General features: G+C 41.3%; 1 pseudogene; it reads right to left on the reverse strand.

Annotated features, from left to right (window-relative positions):
• Positions 1–764: 764 nt before the first annotated feature.
• LOC110532163 lies at positions 765–20,415 on the reverse strand (annotated as a pseudogene).
• Positions 20,416–25,453: the final 5,038 nt, after the last annotated feature.

The following is a 25,453-nucleotide window of genomic DNA, read 5'->3' on the forward strand; positions in this document are numbered from 1 at the left end:
CTTTCACCATAATTTGCAAATTCAATTCATAAAAAATCCTACAATTTGATTTTCTGGATTTTTTCTCATTTTGTCTGTCATAGTTGAAGTATACCTATGATGAAAATTACAGGCCTCTCTCATCTTTTTAAGTGGGAGAACTTGCACAATTGGTGGCTGACTAAATACTTTTTTGCCCCACTGTAAAGTGGCTACTTCACACATTTACACATGCAGATATTCTGATTAGCAGGCAACGTTTACTACTCTACTAGTCAAAGCTATAACTCCATCCTTGCATGATCACTCTTACCCAAGTGATGGTTTACATTTTGGATGACACGTCATTAGAACAACAACACCATCCAATAAATTGCCATTAGCTTTATTACAAGGTTAGCCTTATAGATGTGATTTGTACCCTTCTACAGACAATGATGCATTTTCAATAGAGCGATTAGTAGAGGGGGTAAAGCATGTATGATGATTACCAAAGAGAGGCTTTACACCCCTATATCAAAAGTACTCTGCAATACCAAGATTTGTCAGCGTCTTGTAGAGTCTATATTACATGCAGAATAAAAAACAACATTAAAAATTAAACGCCTCACTTCTTCTTCTGTGTGCATATGCTGCACAAGCAACGTTGGACGCTGTGCAATTCTATTCATCTCCCCAATCATCCTAAGATAGAAATGGCAGTCAAATAGGGGTGATAGGGGCCAAACATTGAAATGGGGTGTCATAAAAGATATACAGTACAGAGAAAAAGCTATAATTTATGTTCAGTGACTAGACTGTAGATCAGGGATGGGCAACTGTGATGGGTGTGGGGACCACAAAAAATCTGAACTCATGAGGGCCCGCAGTTGCTCGCGGGTCTGCGTACCCACATCTTCCCCTACTTGGCCCTCCTCTTGACAGCGGAGAGAATTGTTTTAAGTTTTAGAGTACATTTTGTGCAATTCTACACATTTTGCAATAGGGTGTAGAGAATGTTGCAGTTTCAAAACAAGTTTGATATACACTACTGGTCAAAAGTTTTAACACCTACTCATTCAAGGGTTTTTCTTTTATTTTTTGCTATTTTATACATAATAGTGTAGACATCAAAACTATAATACCAATAGGGCTATCTTCTGAATACCCCCCTACCTTGTCACAACACAACTGATTGGCTCAAACGCATTAAGAAGGAAAGCAATTCCACCAATTAACTTTTAAGAAGGCACACCTGTTAATTGAAATGCATTCCAGGTGATTACCTCATGAAGCTGGTTGAGAGAATGCCAAGAGTGTGCAAAGGGTGGCTATTTGAAAAATCTCAAATATATTTAGATTTGTTTAACACTTTTTTTGGTTACTACATGATTCCATAGGTGTTATTTCATGGTTTTGATGTCTTCACTATTATTATACAATGTAGAAAATAGTACAAATAAAGAAAAACCCTTGAATGAGTAGGTGTGTCCAAACGTTTGACCAGTAGTGTAATTCTACACATTTTGCCATGGGACAGAGAGGAAAATAATTAGTTTTACAGCAAATTTCCTGCAATTCTACACATTTTGCCATAGGGTGGAGAGAAATGTTTGCAGTTTTTAATATGATATCTGAGTGAGACTGACTAACAAATCTATGGGTGACCCCCGGTCCAGTAATTCGACCATGATAAGTTTAGATAACTGGCTACTAAACTAACTTACAATCTAAAAAATGTTAGCTGACATGGACAAATTAACTGACTATCAGTGACTGACATAAGAGAAACTGCTGATGTATAACCAACTATTCTAACTCACAACAGTAAATAATTTCATCCAAGGGCCCATGGGCCACCAGTTGCCCATCGCTGCTGTAGATCATATCTGTGCTGTAGATAAAATTTGGCATGTTTTCCCAAAGATAACAAGGTGAAAAGTTAAACGTACATTGATTACCTAAATTATTCCCTATGTGATTACTGTAAACAAGGACTAAATATGTGAGGAAAGCAAATAAATTGTGCTTCAGAAATCCCCTGCTCCTCTTACCCATCCCGTTGCTGACATCTGATTTGTTGGCCATTATTTTGTCTGTCCACGATGCTCCTGCCTTTTCGTCGCCTGCCAAATTGCACTCGGTCACTGTGCCTCCATCGACTTTGGCCAAGGAAACTGAAAGGGCAGATGACAACTAAGTACACAATGCTGTTAGTACTAAGAGCTTGGAAATTCCACAGTGACAGAGTGGTGCTGAGACTCAGATTATTCACTTCAAAATGTATGCTCAACAAAAACCAATGACTACAAAGTTAAACAAACCATACAACTCTGTGCACAAGGACAACTTTTAACAATTTGCACAGAAAATCTTACAAACACATTTACTTGAAGAACAGTGCAAATGCAAAGTAACAGAATAAAGTCACAAACAGCACAAACTGTCATTTTGTTCCCAAACTTTGCATCTGTACTGTTCTTGAAGTGAATGTGTTTATGTAAGTTTTCTATGCATTGGAATCATTTAGGTAAGCAAAGTACGTTTTATTTTTCAACTGTCATTTTGTTACCAACATTTGCATCTGCATGGAAATAGTTCAAATAAGTCCTTGTGCATATTTGGTTTGTTTAACTTTGACATCATTGGTTTTTGTTTGACATGTATTTTAACATGAAAATCTGAGTTCTCTACTTTTCAAAGGAACATTGAACTTACAAATTAATGGGCAATAAAAGCTCATCACTAAGCTTAGGACCCTAGGACTAAACAACTCCCTCTGCAACTGGATGCTGGACTTCCTGACGGGCCGCCCCCAGGTGGTAAGGGTAGGTAACAACACATCTGCCACGCTGATCCTCAACAAAGCGTATTCCGCCTCAAAAGGTTCTACAGCTGCAACATCGAGAGCATCCTGACTGGTTGCATCACTGCCTGGTATGGCAACTGCTCAGGCTCTGACCGCAAGGCACTACAGAGGGTAGTGCGTACGGCCCAGTACATCCCAGGGACCAAGCTTCCTGCCATCCAGAACACCTGTACCAGGTGGTGTCCAGAGGAAGGCCCTAAAAATTGTCAGACTCCAGCCACCCTAGTCATAGACTGTTTTCTCTGCCACTGCACGACAAGCGGTACTGGAGCGCCAAGTCTAGTTCCAAAAGGCTTCTTAACAGCTTCTACCCCAAAGCCATAAGACTCCTGAAAAGCTACCCAGACCCCTCTTTTATGCTGCTGCTACTCTGTTTATTGTCTATGCATAGTCCCTTGAACTCTACCGCCATGTACATTTGAAGTCATGAAGTTTACTTCCCCTTAGGTTGGAGTCACCACAAATTTCTTGTTAACAAACTATAGTTTTGGTAAGTTGGTTAGGACATCTACTTTGTGCATGACACAAGTAATTTTTCCAACAATTGTTTACAAACAGATTATTTCACTAATGATTCACTGTATCACAATTCCAGTGAGTCAGAAGTTTACATACACTAAGTTGACTGTAACTTTAATCAGCTTGGAAAATTCCAGAAAGTGATGTCATGGCTTTAGAAGCTTCTTGGCTTTAGAGGCGTCATGGCTTTAGAGGCTAATTGACATAATTTGAGTCAGTTGGAGGTGTACCTATGGATGCATTCCAAGGCCTACCTTCAAACTCAGTGCCTCTTTGCCTGACATCATGGGAAAATCAAAAGAAATCAGCCAAGACCTCAGAAAATAAATTGTAGACCTCCACAAGTCTGGTTCATCCTTGGGAGTTTTTTCCAAATGCCTGAAGGTATCACGCTCATCTGTATGAACAATAGTACGCAAGTATAAACACCATGGGACCACGCAGCCGCCATACCGCTCAGAAAGGAGACGTGTTCTGTCTCCTAGAGATGAACTTACTTTGGTGTGAAAAGTGCAAACCAATCACAGAACAGCAAAGGACCTTGTGAAGTTGCTGGAGGAAACAAGTATAAAAGTATCTATATCCACAGTAAAAATGAGTCCTATATCGACATAACCTACAAGGCCGCTCAGCAAGGAAGAAGCCACTGCTCCAAAACCGCCATAAAAAAGTCAGACTACGGTTTGCAACTGCACATGGGGACAAAGATCATACTTTTTGGAGAAATGTCCTCTGGTCTGATGAAACAAACAGAACCGTTTGGCCATATGACCATTGTTATGTTTGGAGGAAAACGGGGGAGGCTTGCAAGCTGAAGAACACCATCCCAACCGTGAAGCACGGGGGTGGCAGCATCATGTTGTGGGGTTGCTTTGCTGCAGGAGGGACTGGTGCACTTCACAAAACAGATGGCATCATGACTGAGGAAAATGATGTGGCTATATTGAAGATACGTCTCAAGACATCAGTCAGGAAGTTAAAGCTTGGTCGCAAATTGGTCTTCCAAATGGGACAATGACCCCAAGCATACTCCCAAAGTTGTGGCAAAATGGCTTAAGGACAATAAAAGTGTGTGCGAGCAAGGAGGCCTACAAACCTGACTCGGTTCCACCAGCTCTATCAGGAGGAATGGGCCAAAATTCGCTCAACTTATTGTGGGAAGCTTGTGGAAGGCTACACAAAAAGTTTGACCCAAGTTCAACAATTTAAAGGCAATGCTACCAAATCTTAATTGAATGTATGTGAACTTCTGACCCATTGGGAATGTGATGAAAGAAATAAAAGCTGAAATAAATCATTCTCTCTACTATTATTCTGACATTGTTGGTTAAGGACTTGTAAGTAAGAATTTCACTGTAAGGTCTACACGTTGTATTCGGCACATGTGACAAATAAAAATTGATTTGAATTGACCATTGCCTTTGGTTTTCAGTCGAATGTCCTGGCCTGTTTCTAGTTCGATCTTGTCTATCTCTCCCTCTGGGTGCCAAAAAGTGTAGGTCCCACTGGGACAGTTTTTCCCTGTCACATTCACCAGATCCTCCTTGGTCACTAGGTTTTCCAGCTGGACCTCAGTGAGGCGGTCAATCTCTCCTCCACCTCTGCATGGTGGTAGTAACCAACAGACAGCACCACTAGAGTCGTTTTACAAAAAATACAGTATCGTGGCAAATGCATGCACGTACATTTTTACATTATTCTGAGAGTCCTTGGAGGAGCTGTGATGAGCCCTTTATAGGTGTCTCAGTGTAAAGTGTACCAATAAGATATCTTTAAACAAAATAATCTGTGAATCATCCGACTGTAAGATTATTCATATCATTCTATGAAGTGGATAGGAATACTCACTGAATGATGACGAGATTACCTGTGTTGACCTTTTTGGTATCACTGAAGTTTGGTTCTATTTCCATTCCTTTAGCATCACATTTACTCTAGTGGATTTGACTGCTTTTGATGTATGAAACAGAAATGTCCCTGCCAAATCAGCACAATATGTTGTAAACGGACAAATTAGGAGTCCTAGAAATCCAAGTAGGCCTAGGTCCTCATGCAGTCATACTTTCATAGTACAAACAGCCAACAGTAGGACTACTGGATAGCAGTAGAGTAGAACAATTAAAAAAATAAAATAGCCTTATAACAATAACAGACTCATCATATTTAATTGAGGTTATTCCATAATGTCAGTTTACATTTGTTGATGTCAGTAATAACATGGCGTGAAACATCAACCAACATTCCCTCTAATAGGACAACTAGACCACTAGGAGAAAAGTATTGTAGGCTACTGTATACAATTTTGCAGTGCTGTTAATGCACGAGTTCTTGCTTCCTCTCTATCTCTCTCAATTGCCTCAAATAATGAGCTGAATTTATCAGAATACATCCTTGCAGAATAAACCTGTTCATAATGAGAAGATTGGGTTGTCCCCATCCTCATATCAGAGGTATAACAAATTAATTTCTTAATTTCACTTACTTAGCTAACAAATGCAGCTGGCTAGTTTAGTTACTCAAACACCCGGCTCAAACAGAGGGATGCTACGTTAGCTAGCTGGCTATGACTATTCAGCACAACACTGGAACTCTTCCAAGTCAAGGTAAGCTTTTGGTTTTATAAATGTATTGCCACGGTGGCCCGTCGATGTAACTGCTTACTGACTATACTCTGTAACGTTATGTTGCATGTTTGCAGTAACGTTATTGCATGATTGTAGCAGGTTTACTAACGCATTAGTTCTATTAGCTATGTTGACGAAGATGTTCCTTTAGCTAATATGGGGACAACAATGTAGGCGTGTGTAGCAGTTATAACATGGTTTGGCTTGGGATTTTTTTTGACTGATCAAAAACAGCAGGTGTGTTGTTCATTGAAGTCCACAAATGAAGGGAAAAGGTGAGAGGAGGAGAGTGCATAGAGGCTAAAATGAATACAATGTGGCTGCTATGAAAGTGAACTGTTTACGCGTGATCAGGGGTGTATTCACTTCGCTGATTCTGTTAAAAAAACGTTTCTTAAAAACAAAAGCAAACCAAACACGGATAAAAATACCTGAATTTGTCCAATTGAAACTCTTGTCTGCAACTGTTAGACTAATGATTACACCCTAGATAAGCTAGATACAGGCAAGAGTGTGAAAGGCGGTATTGAATGTGTCCCCGTCTGTCCATGTGTCACTGTCATCTCAACTTTTTCTCTCGACCTGTGTGCACCTAAGTTGTAAACTTTCATTCACAGGCTAGGTTGTAGCAACCTCATGATGGGTATAGGGAAAACTTGAGTATCATGTAGTAGCCTAAACCTATCGATGTTACATTGAACTGGGTGAATGGAATATGAATGACAGTCTTCCATCATGCTGTAATAGAAATAAGGCCATGCTCATGAAAAAAAAAAAAGTCCTCCCTCATCATAAACGGAACTGACCGCCACTGGTATTAACGGTCCATGCCAAAGTTTTCATCTCAATATGAAATCATTTCTGGGTAACAATTAAGTACCTTACTGTGACTGTTTTCAATTACAATGGTCAAAAAGAAACAAAAATAGCTTCTTAGCAAAGAGCAATTCTTCTAGCAAGAATTTTGCTAGGACTCTCTAGGAGAGGTCTGAGTGGGGAAGGGCAAACTGAAAACTAGCTGTTGAAAGGTTGGCACAGAGGTTTGGAACTCTTATTCTTATTGGTCTATTAACTAATTTACCGCCTGGTGGTTCCATCAGTCAGGCCAAAACTCTATCCCACCAGAACAGGCTGAAGTTTCAGGTGGTCTTTTCAAACAGCTCTTACACTAAAAGGGTATTATCATAATTTTCACAATTTCACAGGGTTATTCCAACCTCATATTGTGGAAATACACTACATGTTCAAAAGTATGTGGACACCCAAATTAGTGGATTCTGCTATTTCAGCTACATCCATTGCTGACAGGTGTATAAAATCACGAACACAGCCATGCAATCTCCATAGACAAACATTGGCAGTAGAATGGTCCGTACTGAAGAGCTCAGTGACTTTCAACGTGGCACTGTCATAGAATGCCACCTTTCCAACAAGTCAGTTTATCACATTTCAGCCCTGTAAGAGCTGCCCCGGTCAACTGTAAGGGCTTTTTCTTGTGAAGTGGAAATGTCTAGGAGCAACAACGGTTCAGCCGCGAAATGGTGCTGAAGTGCGTAGCGCGTAAAAATCATCTGTCCTCGGTTGTAACACTAACGAGTTCCAAACTGCCTCTGGAAGCAACATCATCAGAGGAACTGTTCGTGAAATGGGTTTCCATGTTCGAGCAGCCGCACACAAGCCTAAGATCACCATGTGCAATGCTAAGTGTCAGCTGGAGGGGTGTGGAGCAGTGGAAAAGCGCTCTCTGGACTGATGAATCACGCTTCACCATCTGACAGTCCGAGGGACGAATCTGGATTTGGCAGATGCCAGGAGCACGCTACCTGACCGAATGCATAGTGCCAACTGTAAAGTTTTGTGGAGGAGGAATAAAATCCCCCCCCTGCAGAAAGCAAGGTCCATACAGAAATGGTTTGTCGAGGTCGGTGTGGAAAAACTTGACTTGCCTGCACAGAGCCCTGACCTAAACCCCATTGAACACCTTTGGGATGAATTGGAACGCCGACTACGAGCCAGGCCTAATCGCTCAACATCAGTGCCCGACCTCACTAATGCTCTTATGGCTGAATAGAAGCAAGACCCCACAGCAATGTTCCAACATCTAGTGGAAAGCCTTCCCAGAAGAGTGGAGGCTGTTATAGCAGCAAAGGGGGAACCAACTCTATATTATTGCAGTTGATTTAGGAAATAGATGTTTGACGAGCAGGTGTACACATACTTTTGGCCATATAGTGTATGTATAAAACACAGAAAAACCACGTTTTGACTACATTGGGCCTTTAAGGTTGCCCTGCAAAGCCACTTACTTTTAACATCCAATTACAGTCATGAGATGGCAGGACAGAATGAATACAAAGCAGTAAACATGTAGAAACATAAACCCATGTAACCGCAGTGAGGATCTTATACATTTATTAAGCAGAATATAAAACTGACATATCTGCAATTCAGGTCACAAAATTATAAACTTAGTTTTGAAAATCCATTATTCTAGCCTTAGTCAACACCTTACAGTTGCTCAAAATCACAAGTGACACAAATGACCTTGTATGTCCTTCTACAAATGACATACTGTATCAAACCCATGACCCGAAGTCTTCTGAGGACCATGTTCCATCTGTGCTCAGATTTAATCTAATGTCCCAATCCGTTTGGAATTAGCACTCCTGTCGGCCTTGTCTGCCGGTGGCTTCACTCTTTTACTACTGTGGTGATCACAAGATGCTGCATCACTGGCGGCAGCCAACCCATCAGCAAACCTATAATCAGGTGACTACTTGAAGGAAGTGTTAGGCAAGAGGCAGATAGTACAGTCATGAATACACATTACTCAGAAAAGTAGGCTAAATCAGATGGAAAATATTTGATTACACATTGATTCCCTAACCCATGTATACAAGGCATTTTTTCCTCCTACATCTTAGAAATGGTCTTAATTACAAGATCCAGTGGTTGCTAAATTTGTTGTTATGGACCCCAAGTCACTAAAACACATTGTATGTCCAGGCAAAAGTCAGATTTTTTTCTCAAATGTTATTGTTTCGCTTCTTCTTCAATGTTGTTGGACATTGCTTCTCACTTGAACCTACAAAGACAACCCCACTTTACAAAGATACTTCACACTGAAAATGAATGAAACTAACATGGAAATAAAAAAGCTATAAAATCCTAACATAAGATAATTAAACATAATCCTATTCACAAGCGGAATGCTTTCAAGGTGTGCTTTCTTGTCTTACAATTCAGAGACCATGTTATGTTTATAGTGATGTCTGTCTGTCTAACATTAACACGCAACGTTTGCCTTGGTGCACCCTGATTCAGACCTAGAAATGGCCTCTGTTTGTGTTGCGGTTGAGCTGTATGTTCAGCAATGTGTTCCATCTCTGGCGTCAGCCCCCAGGAACCTCCTCCTCACAGAGCCGATCCCTTTGTTTCTGGCACATCAACAGGTATTTCCTGCACACTGGAGAGGAGTAGGAGACATACAATGGACAGTTTCCTGGAATTGAGACTTCCCAATTTGTAAAGAAGTCATTTCAACATCTATTCCACATTGGTTCAACATAATTTCATTGTTATGACTTGGAAACTATGTTGTTTCAACCAGTGTGTACCCAGTGGGCTGAATACAATATCACTGTGGGTTGAATGGGGTAACTTTGATGTTGTCCTGAATTTGTCCTGAATTTTCCATAAAGGATTTACTGTAAATCAAATCAGATGTTATTTGTCACATATGCCGAATACAACAGGTGTAGTAGACCTTACTGTGGAATGCTTAATTATAAGCCCTTAGCCAACAATGCAGAGTTCAGAAAATAAGAGTTGTAAGAAAATATTTGCTAAATAAAATAAAGTAAAACATTTAAAAACACAATAAAACAACAATAGCAAGGCTGTATACAGGGGGTACCGGTACCGAGTCAATGTGCGGGGGAACAGGTAGGTTGAGGTAATATGTACATGTTCATTGAGAAAACCTCACATTGTTAACATTTTGGAACATGGTGTAACAGGGTGTAACATGGTGTGTAACATGGTTCCATTTGATCTGAAAGTGTTACCTCAACATTTTTGAAGATGACAAGCTGGCTAGCATTATTTAAAATGTAGTGTCATCTAAAAGTGTGGGTCTATGTTTAAAGATCCATTAGGTTAGTCCCTTCCTGTAAAATAAAGTACAGCTAATGTGAACTCTACCCATCCTCTCCTGGCTCCAAGATATCTCGGTTTGGGACTAGGTAAACAGTCCTTCAAAACACACCATAAATTGTTGTGCATTCAACCTAGTGATAGCGTGTGCCATCTCTAAACTGAAACATGAGTGGCAGCCCCAAAAACGTACCTGATTGCAGTAGCAGTGTGTGGGTAAAATCACTGAGGTAGCCAAGCCAGTAAAAAATGCATATTGCAACCTACAGTACCAGTCAAATGTTTAGACACACCTACTCACTCAAGTTTTTATTTTTTATTTTTTTTACAATTTTCTAATAATAGTAAAGACACCAAAACTATGAAATAACACATATGGAATCATGTAGTAACCCAAAAAGTGCTAAACAAATCAAAATATATTTTATATTTGAGATTGTTCAAAGTAGCCACACTTTGCCTTGATGACAGCTTAGCACAGTCTCTCAACCAGCTTCACCCAGGATGCTTTTCCAACTGTCTTGAAGGACATTTTCTTGAAGGACACTTGTTGGCTACTTTTCCTTCACTCTGCGGTCCAACTCATCCCAAAACCATCTCAATGGTTTCAGATGCAGCACTCCATCATTCTCTTTCTTGGTCAAATAGTTCTTAGACAGCCTGTAGGTGTGTTGGGTCATTGTCGTGTTGAGTCATTGTCCTGTTGTGTATCGCTGCAGAATGCTGTGGTAGCCATGCTGGTTAAGTGTGCCTTGAATTCTAAATAAATCACAGACAGTGTCACCAGCAAAGCACCCCGACACCATCACACCACCTCCTCTATGCTTCACAGTGGGAACTACACATGCAGAGGTCATCCGTTCACCTACTTTGTGTCCCACAAAGAAACGGTGGTTGGAATCCAAAAAACTCATCAGATCAAATGACAGATTTCCACCGGTCTAATGCCCATTGCTCGTGTTTCATGGCCCAAGCAAGTCTCCTCTTCTTATTGGTGTCCTTTAGTACTGGATGCTTTGCAGCAGTTCAACCATGAAGGCCTGATTCACACAGTCTCCTGTGAACAGTTGATGTTGAGATGTGTCTGTTACTCTGTGAAGCATTTATTTAGACTGCAATTTCTGAGGCTGGTAACTCTAATGAACTTATCCTCTGCAGCAGAGGTAACTCCGGGTCTTCATTTCCTGTGGCGGTCCTCATGTGAGCCAGTTTCATCATAGCGCTGGATGGTTTTTTGCGACTGCACTTGAAAGAACGTTTAAAGTTCTTGAAATTTTCCGTATTGACTGACCTTCATGTCTTAAAGTAATGATGGACTGTCATTTCTCTTTGCTTATTTGAGCTGTTCTTGCCATAATATGGACTTGGCCTTTTACCAAATAGGGCTATCTTCTGTATACCCCCCACCTTGTCACAACACAACTGATTGGCTGAAATGCATTAAGAAGGAAATAAATTCCCCAAATTAATTTTTAAGAAGGCACACCTGTTAATTGAAATGCATTCAAGGTGACTACCTCATGAAGCTGGTTGAGAGAATGCCAAGAGTGTGCAAAGGGTGGCTACTTTGAAGAATCTCAAATATAAAATGTATTTTGATTTGTTTAACACTTTTTTAGTTACTACATGATTCCATATGGGTTATTTCATAGTTTTGATGTCTTTACTGTTATTCTACAATGTAGAAAATAGTAAAAATAAAGAAAAACCCTTGAATGAGTTGGTGTGTCCAAACTTTTCAATGGTACTGTATGTTCTGATAATTGCGTTGTTTGCTCTATAACTGATTCGTTCATGCGCCACGTGATATACAATGCGGTGACAACAAAAAGACACACAGTGGCGGAATAAATTCAACTACACATTTGTTTCATCACAAAACCGGAAAGCAACATCTGTCCAGTGAAGTCCACAAAGAAAATATTGCATTCAAATAGTTATATAACAGTCAAGCAAGTTAGGGCTTTCAACAGTTTACCAAACAACTACTGATTTAGAACCACAGAGTTACCGCAAGTCAGCACAAAGTCAACAGGAGCACTGCCTCCGCTATTCCAGCACCACTTCAACTTAAACATCATCAATTCAACAAGGCTATATATGCTTAGTTTATTACACTGAAAACAATCTTAAAGATACCAAAAACAAGTTAGTCCAATCAATGTTGCTAAATATCATGTGGTTATCCATGGTACTGATTTCTGTGTGTGTGTGTGTGTGTGTGTGTGTGTGTGTGTGTGTGTGTGTGTGTGTGTGTGTGTGTGTGTGTGTGTGTGCAAGTAAAACATTATTTTTTTTTTTACTCATGCTACTTGTAGACATGGTACTTGTAGACTAGTTTAAAGCCAATGCCATCCTCCTCTCTTTCATACTGGCAAAACAGTCTATGGCAATGTACATACATACAGGACACTCTTAGTTTTTGTTGTCATAAGCTACTTAGCTAAAATGCTTGCTTGCCTGACTTCCTCGCATGGGCAGCAATGAACCAGCTAAGTTAGCTAGCTAACTAGTTAATGTGAGCCTACTAGGCTATATCTAGGCTACATATTTAAGTTTAATTGTCTCAGGCCAGTGGCACAACATATTAATGTATGGTACAGAGAATTAAGTCATTAAGCCAAATCCCCATCTCCATCCATGGTTTAGGAAAGGGCCGATTTATCAAGATAGCTACTGCAGGACATTGACACAAGCAGACCAGAAACAGACAAGTTTTTCTGAAAATGACGTTTTGCAAAGGAAGTGATTTGATTGGTCTGAAGCCAAATCCAAACTGGCCTCCTTTGGGGGGTGTTTTGCTGCACGGGGACAACCCACAGTTGAGCTCAGCTCAACACTGATTGGCTAATTATTATTATTTATTTTTTTTATCAAGGGAGGCTACAATGTCTATATAAGGGTGAAAATGAAAAATACTCATAAAAGCTCTGATGAAGGCCTTGAGGTCGATATGAAAAACTTAATAAAGAGAACTGAGACTAGAAAGAGCAGTGTGCGGGTTTCATCATGTTATCAAGGGAGGTCAAATGCTTGCTGGCATCCCTCAATCAAATGCTACTGTGGCAACAGTTATACATTATATTACTTTGGTCCAGACAGCATCAGAAACATGGGCTACACATACTGAGACAGAGGGGTGCTGTTTCCCTCGCTCAGATGATTTCTCCGGTGCAATTCAGCCACTTGCGAATTGACAAAAACAGAGATAGACAGATAAAGATAAAGATAAGATAAATTATTTAGTATTTTTTTATAGGTCAAATATTCTGGGTAAGCCTGGCTTTCCTTGGCATCCATGAATACACGCCACTGCCTGACTTTGTACTAATATAAATTTAGCGATCTTTCCATGGTACAACCAGCATTGACATAATTGACCTTTGAATTTATAATACTGACCCACCTTTAATCATGCTTGGGGATATGGTACAGCTGATTCCTATCACTTCCTCATTGGGGAAGGATGTTTTAGTCTGTCAGGATCTGCAGTGCCATACCTTTCCTCCTCCACTGAGTCCCCACGCACAGTGCCAAGAACAGGAAGCTGATAGCTTTGATTTGTGCATCCATCACACAGACTTCCTGAAAGAGCCAATTATACATTATGTTGCTTTGACAAAATGATTTAAAACATATGCAACAGAAAAATGTATTCCTCCCTACACTGTTTAGCTTTTTAAATGATTGACTTGAAAACAGGAATGGGATGATTGAATGTGACACTTTCCCCTAATTCTGTCTCACCCAAATTCAACATGTACAATACAGAGCCTTTTGTGTAAACCAAGAGCATAAGGTAATGGTTTTGATTTTCACAACTTCCTGTGCAGCCTTACTATTTTCAATATCAGGTAACCACATAACATGTGTTGACATAGCAACACTCCCTGTTCTAAATAGAAATTGCGATGAGAATCGATGGGCATTTTCCTATGCTTAGAATTTGCTGATGCCTGACAAATCTAGTGACGCCTGGATTGGTATTTTAAGTATCAGCTAACCATATGTAATAGCAATTTGTCAATCGAGTACACAGTCGATGATGTAACACTCACCCATTAGTTGTTGCGTCACCTCGCATTAGCTGTGAAACGGGCCCTTTGACTGCGTTTACATAGGCAGCCCAATTCAGATTTTTTTTCCCTCATTAATTGTTTTTTGACCAATCACATCAGATATTTTCACATCAGATCTTTTTCAGATCTGATCTGATTGATCAAAAGACCTGGCAGCAAATTGGAATCAAACACAATGCTTTACCTTTCTTTTTGATGGTGCAGAATCCAACTGCCTCTCCATTGTGCCATAGAATTTTGCCAAATTCCCTCAGAATTAAATCTCTTCCCCAACCTTTCCCAAACTCCCAAAATAATCTAAGCAGGAACAGTATATCTTTCTGTAACAGACTTTCCCTGTGAATGACCTACACATCTAAGCCACATCCTAAACACATAGATAAAAAACCCATTCAGTTGTTTAAAACCTCATTTGATGTATTTATGGGTATGGAGGGGCCTTTGCATGTTATTACATGCACCCTTTAGATGTAATAACCATGTAAAAACATAGCATTTACGGTATTATATTTAATATATGTGCACCTATCCCATCTAAACATGAAGGTAATGGGAAGTCCTATATTTAGTGACACCATTGCCAATTACTTACCATAGAGGACATAAGCGCAAATGAAAATAACATACCATCACAAGACCAGATCTGGATTTGCTGGAAGTCTTGAACATAATTTAAAGACCACCACTTTCCATGCAGGTTCAGGGCCACCACTGTGAAAACATTTTACATTTTATGTAACATTATACTGTAGCCTATATAACATCAACCAAATTAAGCGGATCTGAAAGTTTCTCTGTAGGGTATCAACATTGAGTTTCGGCTGCAGGCATGTGCAGAGCCGCGGGAGTACAAGGTGGATCATGATCACCGAACAGCAGGAGTTTGCCCACATTGTCATGTGTCACCTCCACCTGATGGAGGGAAGCAGGGGTTCTATGTGCAGGGGTTACATTTGGCAGGTGATAGATCTGTCACAAACATTGGATGGTTGTCACTTTAGATAGATGCTCAACTGAAAAAAAGCAGAAAGTACCAGTGATTCACGCAATATGGAAGGGGTCAGACGACTCGGATGCTATGCTACATTACTATTTTGCTAGCACAGACTGGAATATGTTCCTGGGTTCATCCAATGGAATTGAGCAGTATACAACCTCAGTCACCGCATTCATCAATAAGTGCATCGACGACGTCGTCCCTACAGTGACCATACGTATAATTCCCAACCAGAAGCCATGGATTACAGGCAACATCCGCACCGAGCTAAAGGCTAGAGCTGCTGCTTTCAAGGAGTGGGACACTAATCAGGATGCTTATAAGAAATCCCGCTATGCCCTCAGATGAACCATCAAACAGGCAAAGCGTCAATACAGGACTAAGGTTAAATCCTACTACACCAGCTCTGATGCTTGTCGGATGTGGCAGGCCTCGAAAAATATTACGGACTACAAAGGGACACGTGAGGGAAAGGGACGTGAGCCTACCAGATGAGCTAAATGCCTTTTATGCTTGCTTCGAGGCAAGCAACACTCAAGCATGCATGAGAGCACCAGCTGTTCCAGACAACTGAGGGATCACGCTCTCTGTAGCCGATGTGAGCAAGACCTTTAAACAGGTACACATTCCCAAAGCCACGGGGTCAGGTGGATTACCAGGATGTGTACTCAAAGCATGTGCATACCAACAGGCAAATGTGTCTTCACTGACATTTTCAACCTCTCCCTAACTGAGTCTGTAATCCCTACATGTTTCAAACAGACCACCATAGTCCCTGTGCCCAAGAAAGAGAAGGTAACCTGCCTAAATGATTACCACCCCATAGCACACATGTGGGTAGCTATGATGTGCTTTGTTAAAGGCTGGTCATGGCTCACATCAACACCATCATGCCGGAAACTCTAGACCCACTCCAATTCGCATAATGCCCTAGCAGATCCACAGATGATGCAATCTCAATCGCACTCCACACTGCCCTTTCCCACCTGGACAAAAGGAATAGCTATGTGAGAATGCTGTTCATTGACTACAGCTTAGCGTTCAACACCATTGGGCCCACAAAACTCATCACTAACCTAAGGACCCTGGGACTAAACACCTCCCTTTGCAACTGGATCCTGGACTTCCTGACTGGCTGAACCCAGGTGGTAAGGGTAGGCATCAACACATCTGCCGTGCTGATCCTCAACACTGGGGCCCCTCAGGGGTGCGTGGTTAGTACCCTCCTGTACTCCCTGTTCACCCACGACTGCGTGGCCAAGAACGACTCCAACACATTCATTAAGTTTGCTGATGACACAACAGTGGTAGGCCTGATCACCGACAGCGATGAGACAGCCTATAGGGAGTAGGTCAGAGACCTGGCAGTGTGTTGCCAGGACAACAACCTCTCCCTTAATGTGAACAAGACAAAAGAGTTGATTGTGGACTATAGCAAAAGGAGGGCCGAACAGGTCCACATTAACATCAACGGGGCTGAAGTTGAGCGGGTCGAGAGCTTCAAGTTCCTTGGTGTCCACATCACCAACGAACTACCATGGTCCAAACACACTAACACTGTTGTGAAGAGAGCATGACAACACCTTTTCCCCTTAAGGAGACAGAAAATATTTGTCATGGGTCCCCAGATCCTCAAAAAATTCTACAGCTGCACCTTCGAGAGCATCCTGACCGGTTGCATCACCTGGTATGCCTGGTATGGCAACTGCTCGGCATTTGACAGTAAGGCGCTACAGAGGGTTGTGTGTTCGGCCCAGTACATCACTGGGGCCAAGCTTCCTGCCATCCAGGGCCTATATACTAGGCGGTGTCAGAGGAAGGCCCAAAAAATTGTTGAAGACTCCAGTCAACCAAGTCATACTGTTCTCTCTGCTACCACACGGCAAGCGGTACCAGAGCGTCAAGTCTAGGACCAAAAGGCTCCTTAACAGCTTCAACCCCCAAGCCATAAGACTGCTGAACAATTAATCAAATGGCCACCCGGACTTTTACATTGACCCCCCCCCCCCCCCCCCCCCCATTATCTATGCATAGTCACTTTACAAATTACCTCGACTAACCTGCACATTGACCTTGTATATGTCCTTACTATTGTTATGTAGTTTTCGTGTTAGTTTTGGATTTTATATTTTTACTTTATTTAGTAAATATTTTCTTAACTATATTTTTTGAACTGCATTGTTGGTTAAGGGCTTGTAAGTAAGCATGTGACAAATACAATTTGATTTTAATCCAATACGCTTGGATTACAACTGTGTAACTTGCTCAACTGTCAGCGATCTCTTAAGAGGATAAAACATGTATCATATATCGGCTACTGAACATTCTAGCCATTTGTCATGCTAACATGTCACATTATGGGCTCACATTACTCTCTTTTACCTGTGTTTTGTGTTTGGAATGTCTCGTTGGATTCCATTTTGAAAACTGTCAACTGGATGACAAATGTTATGCAACACTACCACCTTTTGGTGACAGAGAAAACATACATTGAAACCTTGTTTTTTAGAGGCACTTCAGTAGACAGCAATACACAATGCATGCCTTCCAATCTATCTACTTTGCAGAAGGATTGTGCAAATGATCAGGGCCTGGTCTCCCAAAAGCATCTTAAGAGTATGCTGGACCAAACCTGCCATAGTTAAAAAATAAATGAATAAAAAAATGGACTCATAGATAAATAAATAATGCACACATAATTAGATAAACAATTATTTAACTAATTAATCAAATTTTATTTCATCTTATTCATTTATATTATTTCTTCCTCTATTTACAGTACCAGTAAAAGTTTGGACACCATTCAAGGGTTTTTTCTGTATTTTTTAAAAATATTTTCTACTTTGTAGAATAACAGTGAAGACATCAAAACTATGAAATAACCCATATGGAATCATGCAGTAACCAAAAAATTGTGAAACAAATCCAAATATATTTTAGATTTGAGATTCTTCAAATAGCCACCCTTTGCCTTGATGACAGCTTTGCACACTCTTGGCATTCTCTCAACCAGCTTCATTCATGTGGTCGTCACCTGGAATGCACCTAGTGTGCCTTTTAAAATTTAATTTGTAGAATTTATTTCCTTCTTAATGCGTTTGAGCCAACCAGTTGTGTTGAGACAAGGTAGGGGTGGTAGACAGAAGATCGCCCTATTTGGTAAAATATCATATAATGGTAAGAATAGCTCAAATAAGCGAAGAGAAACGACAGTCCATCATTATTTTAAGACATGAAGGTCAGTCAATACGGAACATTTCAAGAACTTTGAACGTTTCTTCAAGTGCAGTGATGAAACTGGCAGTCATGAGGACCACCACAGGAAATGAAGACCCAGAGTTACCTCTGCTGCAGAGGATAAGTTCATTAGAGTTACCAGCCTCAGAAATTGCAGTCTAAATAAATGCTTCACAGAGTTCAAGTAACAGACACATCTCAACATCAACTGTTCAGAGGAGACTGCGTGAATCGGGGGTACAGAGCTGTTGGCCGGGATTGTGGTAGCCAGGTGGAAAGCATGGCCAGCCGTAGAGAAATGCTTAATGAAATGTGAAATGTTATCGTGGATTTATCGGTGGTGACAGTGTTTCCAAGCCTGTGGGCAGCTGGGAGGAGGTGCTCTTATTCTCCATGGACTTTACAGTGTCCCAAAACGTTTTGGAATTAGTGCTGCGGGATGCAAATTTCTGTTCGAAAAAGCTAGCCTTTGCTTTCCTAACTGACTATGTATATTAGTTCCTGACTTCCCTGAAAAGTTGCATATTGCGGGGACTATTAGATGCTAGTGCAGAACTCCACAGGATGTTTTTGTGCTGGTCAAGGGCAGTCATGTCTGGAGTGAACCAAGGACTATAAATTCCTTGATAATTTGGGTGAGATTGACAGTATCTAGTTTAGATTGTAGGATGGCCGGGGTGTTAAGCATATCCCAATTCCAATTGTTTGCATAGTCAACTTACACACATCTCTGACATACTCACTTACCCCACCAGACATGCCACCAGGGGTCTTTTCACAGTCCCCAAATCCAGAACAAATTCAAGAAAGCGTACAATATTACTGTATATATAAAGCCATAATTGCATGGAACTCCCTGCCATCTCATATTGCTCAAATTAACAGAAAACCCTTTTTTAAAAAAACAGATAAAGCAACACCTCATGGCACAATGCCTCTCCCCTATTTGACCTAGACATTGTGTGTATGTATTGATATATAGGCATTGTGTGCCATTTTAAAATGTATGTAGCTCTATCATTGAGCTGTTCTTGTCTGTTAATGTTCTGTATCATGTCATGTTTCATGTCTCGAGAAAGAGTAGCTGCTGCTTTAGCAACAGCTATTGGGGATCCTAATAATACAGTGGGGCAAAAAAGTATTTAGTCAGCCACCAATTGTGCAAGTTCTCCCACTTAAAAATTTTCACCATAGGTACACTTCAACTTTGACAGACAAAATGAGAAAAGAAAATCCAGAAAATCACATTGTAGGATTTTTAATGAATTTATTTGCAAATTATGGTGGAAAATAAGTATTTGGTCAATAACAAAAGTTTGAGTGTTTTCCATCCAAATATTATGCATATCTTATATTCTTGGCATGAGTAGCAGGAAGTTGAAATTGGGCACGCTATTTATCCAAAAGTGAAAATTCTGACAAATGTGGTTTGAGACAATTGAGATGTACAAACTATGTTATAATGGAACAACAAGCGGATAAGAGGCAATCCGTAATTTAGATTAAGTCATTTACACGTAGTCAATATAACCGACGTAGTCAATATAACTATTTGTTCAGCACTTTTGAAATGTACAGCGACAGAATTCAGAACATGGCCCGTTCTTACAGTATTCTCCGTGTACACCAAGTCAGAACCATAGGATAAATAAAGGGGGCATATAAGCAGACAATGAAAGCTCTTACAATATTTGAGGATTACATTTCTCTAAAACAGGCTATAGGCTACATGTGCACCATCAAGTCAGAACAGTAGGCTAAGTTATGACGGAGGAAAGGGACCAAATTATTAGGGTGAGGCACATGGGCTACTAACAGCTTACTATGCAACATACACTTAGTATTACTTTTCTGGCTACAGTATAGATATTTCCCTGGCATATTACATCACTTATACAGCAGCATACAATACATTTTTGGACCCACCTTGTTGTGCTGTGCTCACTTGAACAGGAAGGTGGCGCGGCAGTCCTTCATGTGGGCTCTAGAAAGAGGCCCGAAATCCCGACTTGGAATTTCGAGTTGGATGACCTTTCAAAATTATTTTCCATATTTTCCCAGTCAGAACTAGTTTTATCCAAGTTCCCAGTTGTCTTGAACTCACTGAAGTCTGATATTTCCCAGTTCTGATTTTCCAGTTGTTTTGAACGCGATTGACAGCATGGCCAACGTATTCAAACTTTTCTGGCCCATGGTGTTACACCCTCCTTTTTCCTGATATTATCCAATTGGTAGTTACAGTGGCTTGCGAAGGTATTCACCCCCTTGGCATTTTTCCTATTTTGTTGCCTTACAACCTGGAATTAAAATAGATTTTTGGGGGGTTTGTATCATTTGATTTACACAACATGCCTACCACCTTGTAGATGTAAAATATTTGTTACTGTGAAACAAACAAGAAATAAGACAAAAAAAACTGAAAACTTGAGTGTGCATAACTATTCACCCCCCCCCCAAAGTCAATACTTTGTAGAGCCACCCTTTGCAGCAATTACAGCTGCAAGTCTCTTGGGGTATGTCTCTATAAGCTTGGCACATATAGCCACTGGGACTTTTGCCCATTCCTTAAGGCAAAACTGCTCCAGCTCCTACAAGTTGGAAGGGTTCCGCTGGTGCACAGCGATCTTTAAGTCATACCACAGATTCCCAATTGGATTGAGGGCTGGGCTTTGACTAGGCCATTCCAATATATTTAAATTATTTAGGGGCTTCTTAGCAAAGGGGGTGAATACATATGCACACACCAATTTTCCATTTTTATTTTATTTTTGACATTTTTGAAACAAGTTATTTTTTGAATTTTTGATTTCACTTCACAAATTTGGACTATTTTGTGTATGTCCATACATGAAATCCAAATAAGGTTGTAATGCAACAAAATAGGAAAAATGGCAAGTGGGATGAATACTTTTGCAAGGCACCTTGTGATCTTGTCTCATCACTGCAACTCCCCTACGAACTCAGCGAAGGTCGACAGCCAAGCCGCACTGCTTCTTGACACACTGTCAAACTGATGACTGAAGTTAGCTTGCAGGCGCCTGGCACGCCACAAGGAGTTGCTAGAGAATGATGAGACAAGGACATCCCAGCCGGCCAAGCCCTCCCCTAACCCGGACGATGCTGGGCCATTGGTACACCGCCTCATGATTCTCCCGGTCACAGCCAGCTGTGACACAGCCTGGGATTGAACTTGTGGCTGCAATGACGCCTTTGCACTCATTGCTGAATTTGCAATTTTCAACTTGTTGTGTAATGTTTATGTCCAATGGCCGATGAGCACCGATACGTTTAATCCATAATTTCTCTATGATAAGAATTGAAAAGGATTGCCAGTAGATTGCCGACGTGATGCATGGTGATGACTGCTTGTCTAGCTTGCTAGGTAAGATTTTGAAAGTATGATGTTGACATGATCAGTCCAATCAAAGCTACAGTAGATATAACGTGACTTGACGTCATTTGATCTGTGACCAATGACCTTGAGCCTTCTTGGATGGGCACTTCTAATTTAAGTCTATGACAGCACTCAAGGGGATTGAATTTAAATTTTGCAGTGATATAGTGTCCCCATAAGTGACAGAACAGCCAATCATGGCGCAACTAGAGAACATTACCAGCCCCTATGCTCTGTATTCTATGCTGGCTGCCCCACCACCACAGAACGTATTGTATTGAGATAATCTGTCACGCCAGCTCCCACACTAGGCTGCCCTTCGTTACGGACACCTTTCACCATCATTATGCGCATCGGTGCTCATTGGACTCACCTGGACTCCTTCACTTTTGTTATGTTCTGTTAATTACTGATGTCCCCTTTAAGGATGGAGCACCCTTGGTCATGCGCAGTATTGTTCTATGTTATTCTGGTACTAACTAGTTTGAGTAAATGTGAAGCTCCAGTTCAATTGCTTGTATTCCGAGTCTTTCTTATTACATAAATAAGTACTAAGTGTTAAGACACTACAATGGCGACGAGGATGATTACCTGCAGTGTGCATCACGAATACAGATGGAGTTCGTAGGAAGAGAGGAAGATTTTGACCCTGTAGCACAACAGCTAGCAAGCAGTGAAGACGAGGGGAGAGCTGACGAGAACGAGGCGGCAGATCAAAGACCCGTGGAGCCGGAGGTAAAGAGAATGGCTAGCATCGGGAAAATAGATGTGTTTGATGACACGCAAGAAAACTGGGCAACTTACATTGAACGACTGGAACAGTACTTCATTGCAAACGACATTGCTGATAACAAAAGAGTACCAGCGTTGTTGAGTTTAATTGGCCCAAAAACATACAGTTTGCTAAGAGATCTGACTGCCCCTCTGAAGCCCTCAAATAAAACATTCACAGAGATTGTGGAGATATTGCAAAATCACCTATCACCTAAACCACTCCTCATCGCGGAACGTTTTCGTTTCCACAAGAGAGATCAGAATGAGGGGGAGGGTGTTAGTACATATGTAGCAGTGTTGAAGAAACTGTCTGAACATTGCCAGTTGGGAGAGAACCTAAATGACACATTAAGGGATAGATTTGTGTGTGGACTGAAACATGAACACATTCAAAAACGTTTGCTCACAGAATCAGAGCTCACGTTTGCAAAGGCTGTTGAAATTGCTGTGGCTATGGAAATCGTGACTAAAGATGCATTTGAGTTGCAAAGTAAAAGAAGTACTGACCTGTCACAAATTTCCCTGCACAAGTTTTCACGCAGTCGACAGCGCCCCCGTGTGGCCGAAAAATGCAACAGGTGTGACAGAGATGGTCACAAAGCAGAGGACTGCCGTTTCAAAGACGAAATTTGTCACAAATGCAGTAGAAGGGGGCACATTCAAAGAGCATGCAACGCAAAATTCAGTCACAACAGTAAAACTGAGAAAATTAAAGGGTTGGTGAATACACTAGCAGAGAACAGTGGCAGTGATTCAGATGAACGATTAATTGGTACAATGGAGTTAAACACAGTGACTTCTCCCAGCAGTAGCATAATATGGGTGACACCAGATATCGAAGGCAAACCCCTCAAAATGGAGCTGGACACAGGATCTGCAGTGTCTATAATTTCCACTACTGTCTACAATGAGCACTTTAAGGCTATCAAGCTGAAGAACACAAATGTGTTGCTGAAGACATACTCAGGAGAGAGATTGAGCCCAATGGGGGCGTTGCAGGTCAGAGTGCATTATGGGGGGCAAACACAGCAGTTACAGCTGTATGTGGTGCCTGGAACTGGCCCCCCATTATTTGGCAGGGAATGGCTTTCAAAAATAAAGCTGAATTGGTGTGACTTGAAAATGCTCCACACGTTCCAGTCCAAAGAGAAAGGCACAGACCAAACACTGGAACACTTGCGGAAGAAATACAACACAGTTTTCAGTGATCAGATGGGAACAGTAAAAGGCTTCACAGCAAAACTTGTACTAAGAGATGACGCAACCCCGAAATTCTGCAAAGCCAGATCTGTTCCATACTCCCTGAGACCAAAGGTGGAAGCGGAAATCGATCGCTTGCAGGATACAGGGATCCTGACGAAAGTGGACAGAAGCGAATGGGCCACACCCATAGTTCCTATTGTGAAGAAAGACGGGTCTGTTAGAATGTGTGGGGACTTCAAGGTAACTGTGAATTCAATGTTGCATGTGGACCAATACCTCCTACCACGTCTGGATGACATCTTTGCTGCACTAGCTGGTGGGAAACACTTCAGTAAAATCGATCTGAAACAGGCTTACCTGCAGCTACCGGTTGAAGAGAGTTCCAAACAGTACCTGACAATAAACACACACAAAGGTCTATACAGGTATAACCGCCTGGTTTTTGGCATTGCATCAGCCCCAGCCATTTGGCAACGAACTATTGACCAGATTTTGCAAGGAATCCCAGGAACCCAGTGTATCCTGGATGACATGATCATAACAGGACGCACCGACAAAGAGCACCTGGCTAACCTGGAAGAGGTCCTGAAAAGACTGAAAGAGTATGGTCTACAGGCAAACTTAAAGAAGTGTGAGTTCTTCAAAGACAAGATTGTCTTCTGTGGACATGAGATTGACTGCAATGGATTGCACAAAACACAGGACAAAATCGAGGCAGTGGTACAGGCACCACGACCACAAAATATCACAGAAGTAAGATCTTTCACGGGACTGATCAATTTCTACAGAAGATTCCTCCCAAACCTTTCAGCAGTACTCCAGCCTCTAAATCAGCTCCTGGAAAAGAATAGAACATGGCGGTGGACAGAACAGTGTGAAAATGCATTTCTGGAGGCAAAACGGCTCATAACATCTGAACAGGTCCTGATGCATTACGACTCTGAAATGCCAGTGAAGTTGGCTTGTGATGCGTCCCCTTATGGATTAGGGGCAGTCCTTTCACACACACTGAAAGATGGGTCAGAGAGGCCAGTTGCATTTGCGTCACGAACATTGAATGATGCAGAGAAAAACTACTCACAAATCGACAAAGAAGCACTGGCACTAGTGTGGGGCGTCAAGAAATTCCACGCATACCTATATGGCAAGCGTTTCACACTGGTTACAGATCACCAGCCGTTGCTTTCCATTTTCAGTCCAAAGAAAGGCATTCCGGCAATGACAGCAGCCAGGTTACAGCGATATGCCCTGTTCCTTGCCAGTCATATGTATGACATTGAGTTTAAGCCGTCATCCCTCCACACAAATGCAGATGGATTATCCAGACTGCCGTGTACAAGAGAAAGACAAAGGATTGTGGATGCAGTGGACATGTTCCATACCGCTCAGCTCGAGGCACTACCAGTCACAAGCACAGTTATCAAACAGGAGACAAGGAAAGATGTGACCTTGTCAAAAGTGTACACCTACACCATGTCAGGATGGCCAGCTACTGGCAGAAAGGAGCTGACTCCGTATTTCCAGCGGAGAAACGAAATTACAACGTACCAAGGATGTTTGATGTGGGGAATGAGAGTCATGATACCCCAGAAATGCCAACATCTAGTCTTGCAGCAACTACATGAAGGTCATGTTGGAATTGTC

This window comes from Oncorhynchus mykiss, chromosome 1, assembly GCF_013265735.2.
Source record: "Oncorhynchus mykiss isolate Arlee chromosome 1, USDA_OmykA_1.1, whole genome shotgun sequence".
In the NCBI taxonomy this organism is placed as follows: domain Eukaryota; kingdom Metazoa; phylum Chordata; class Actinopteri; order Salmoniformes; family Salmonidae; genus Oncorhynchus; species Oncorhynchus mykiss.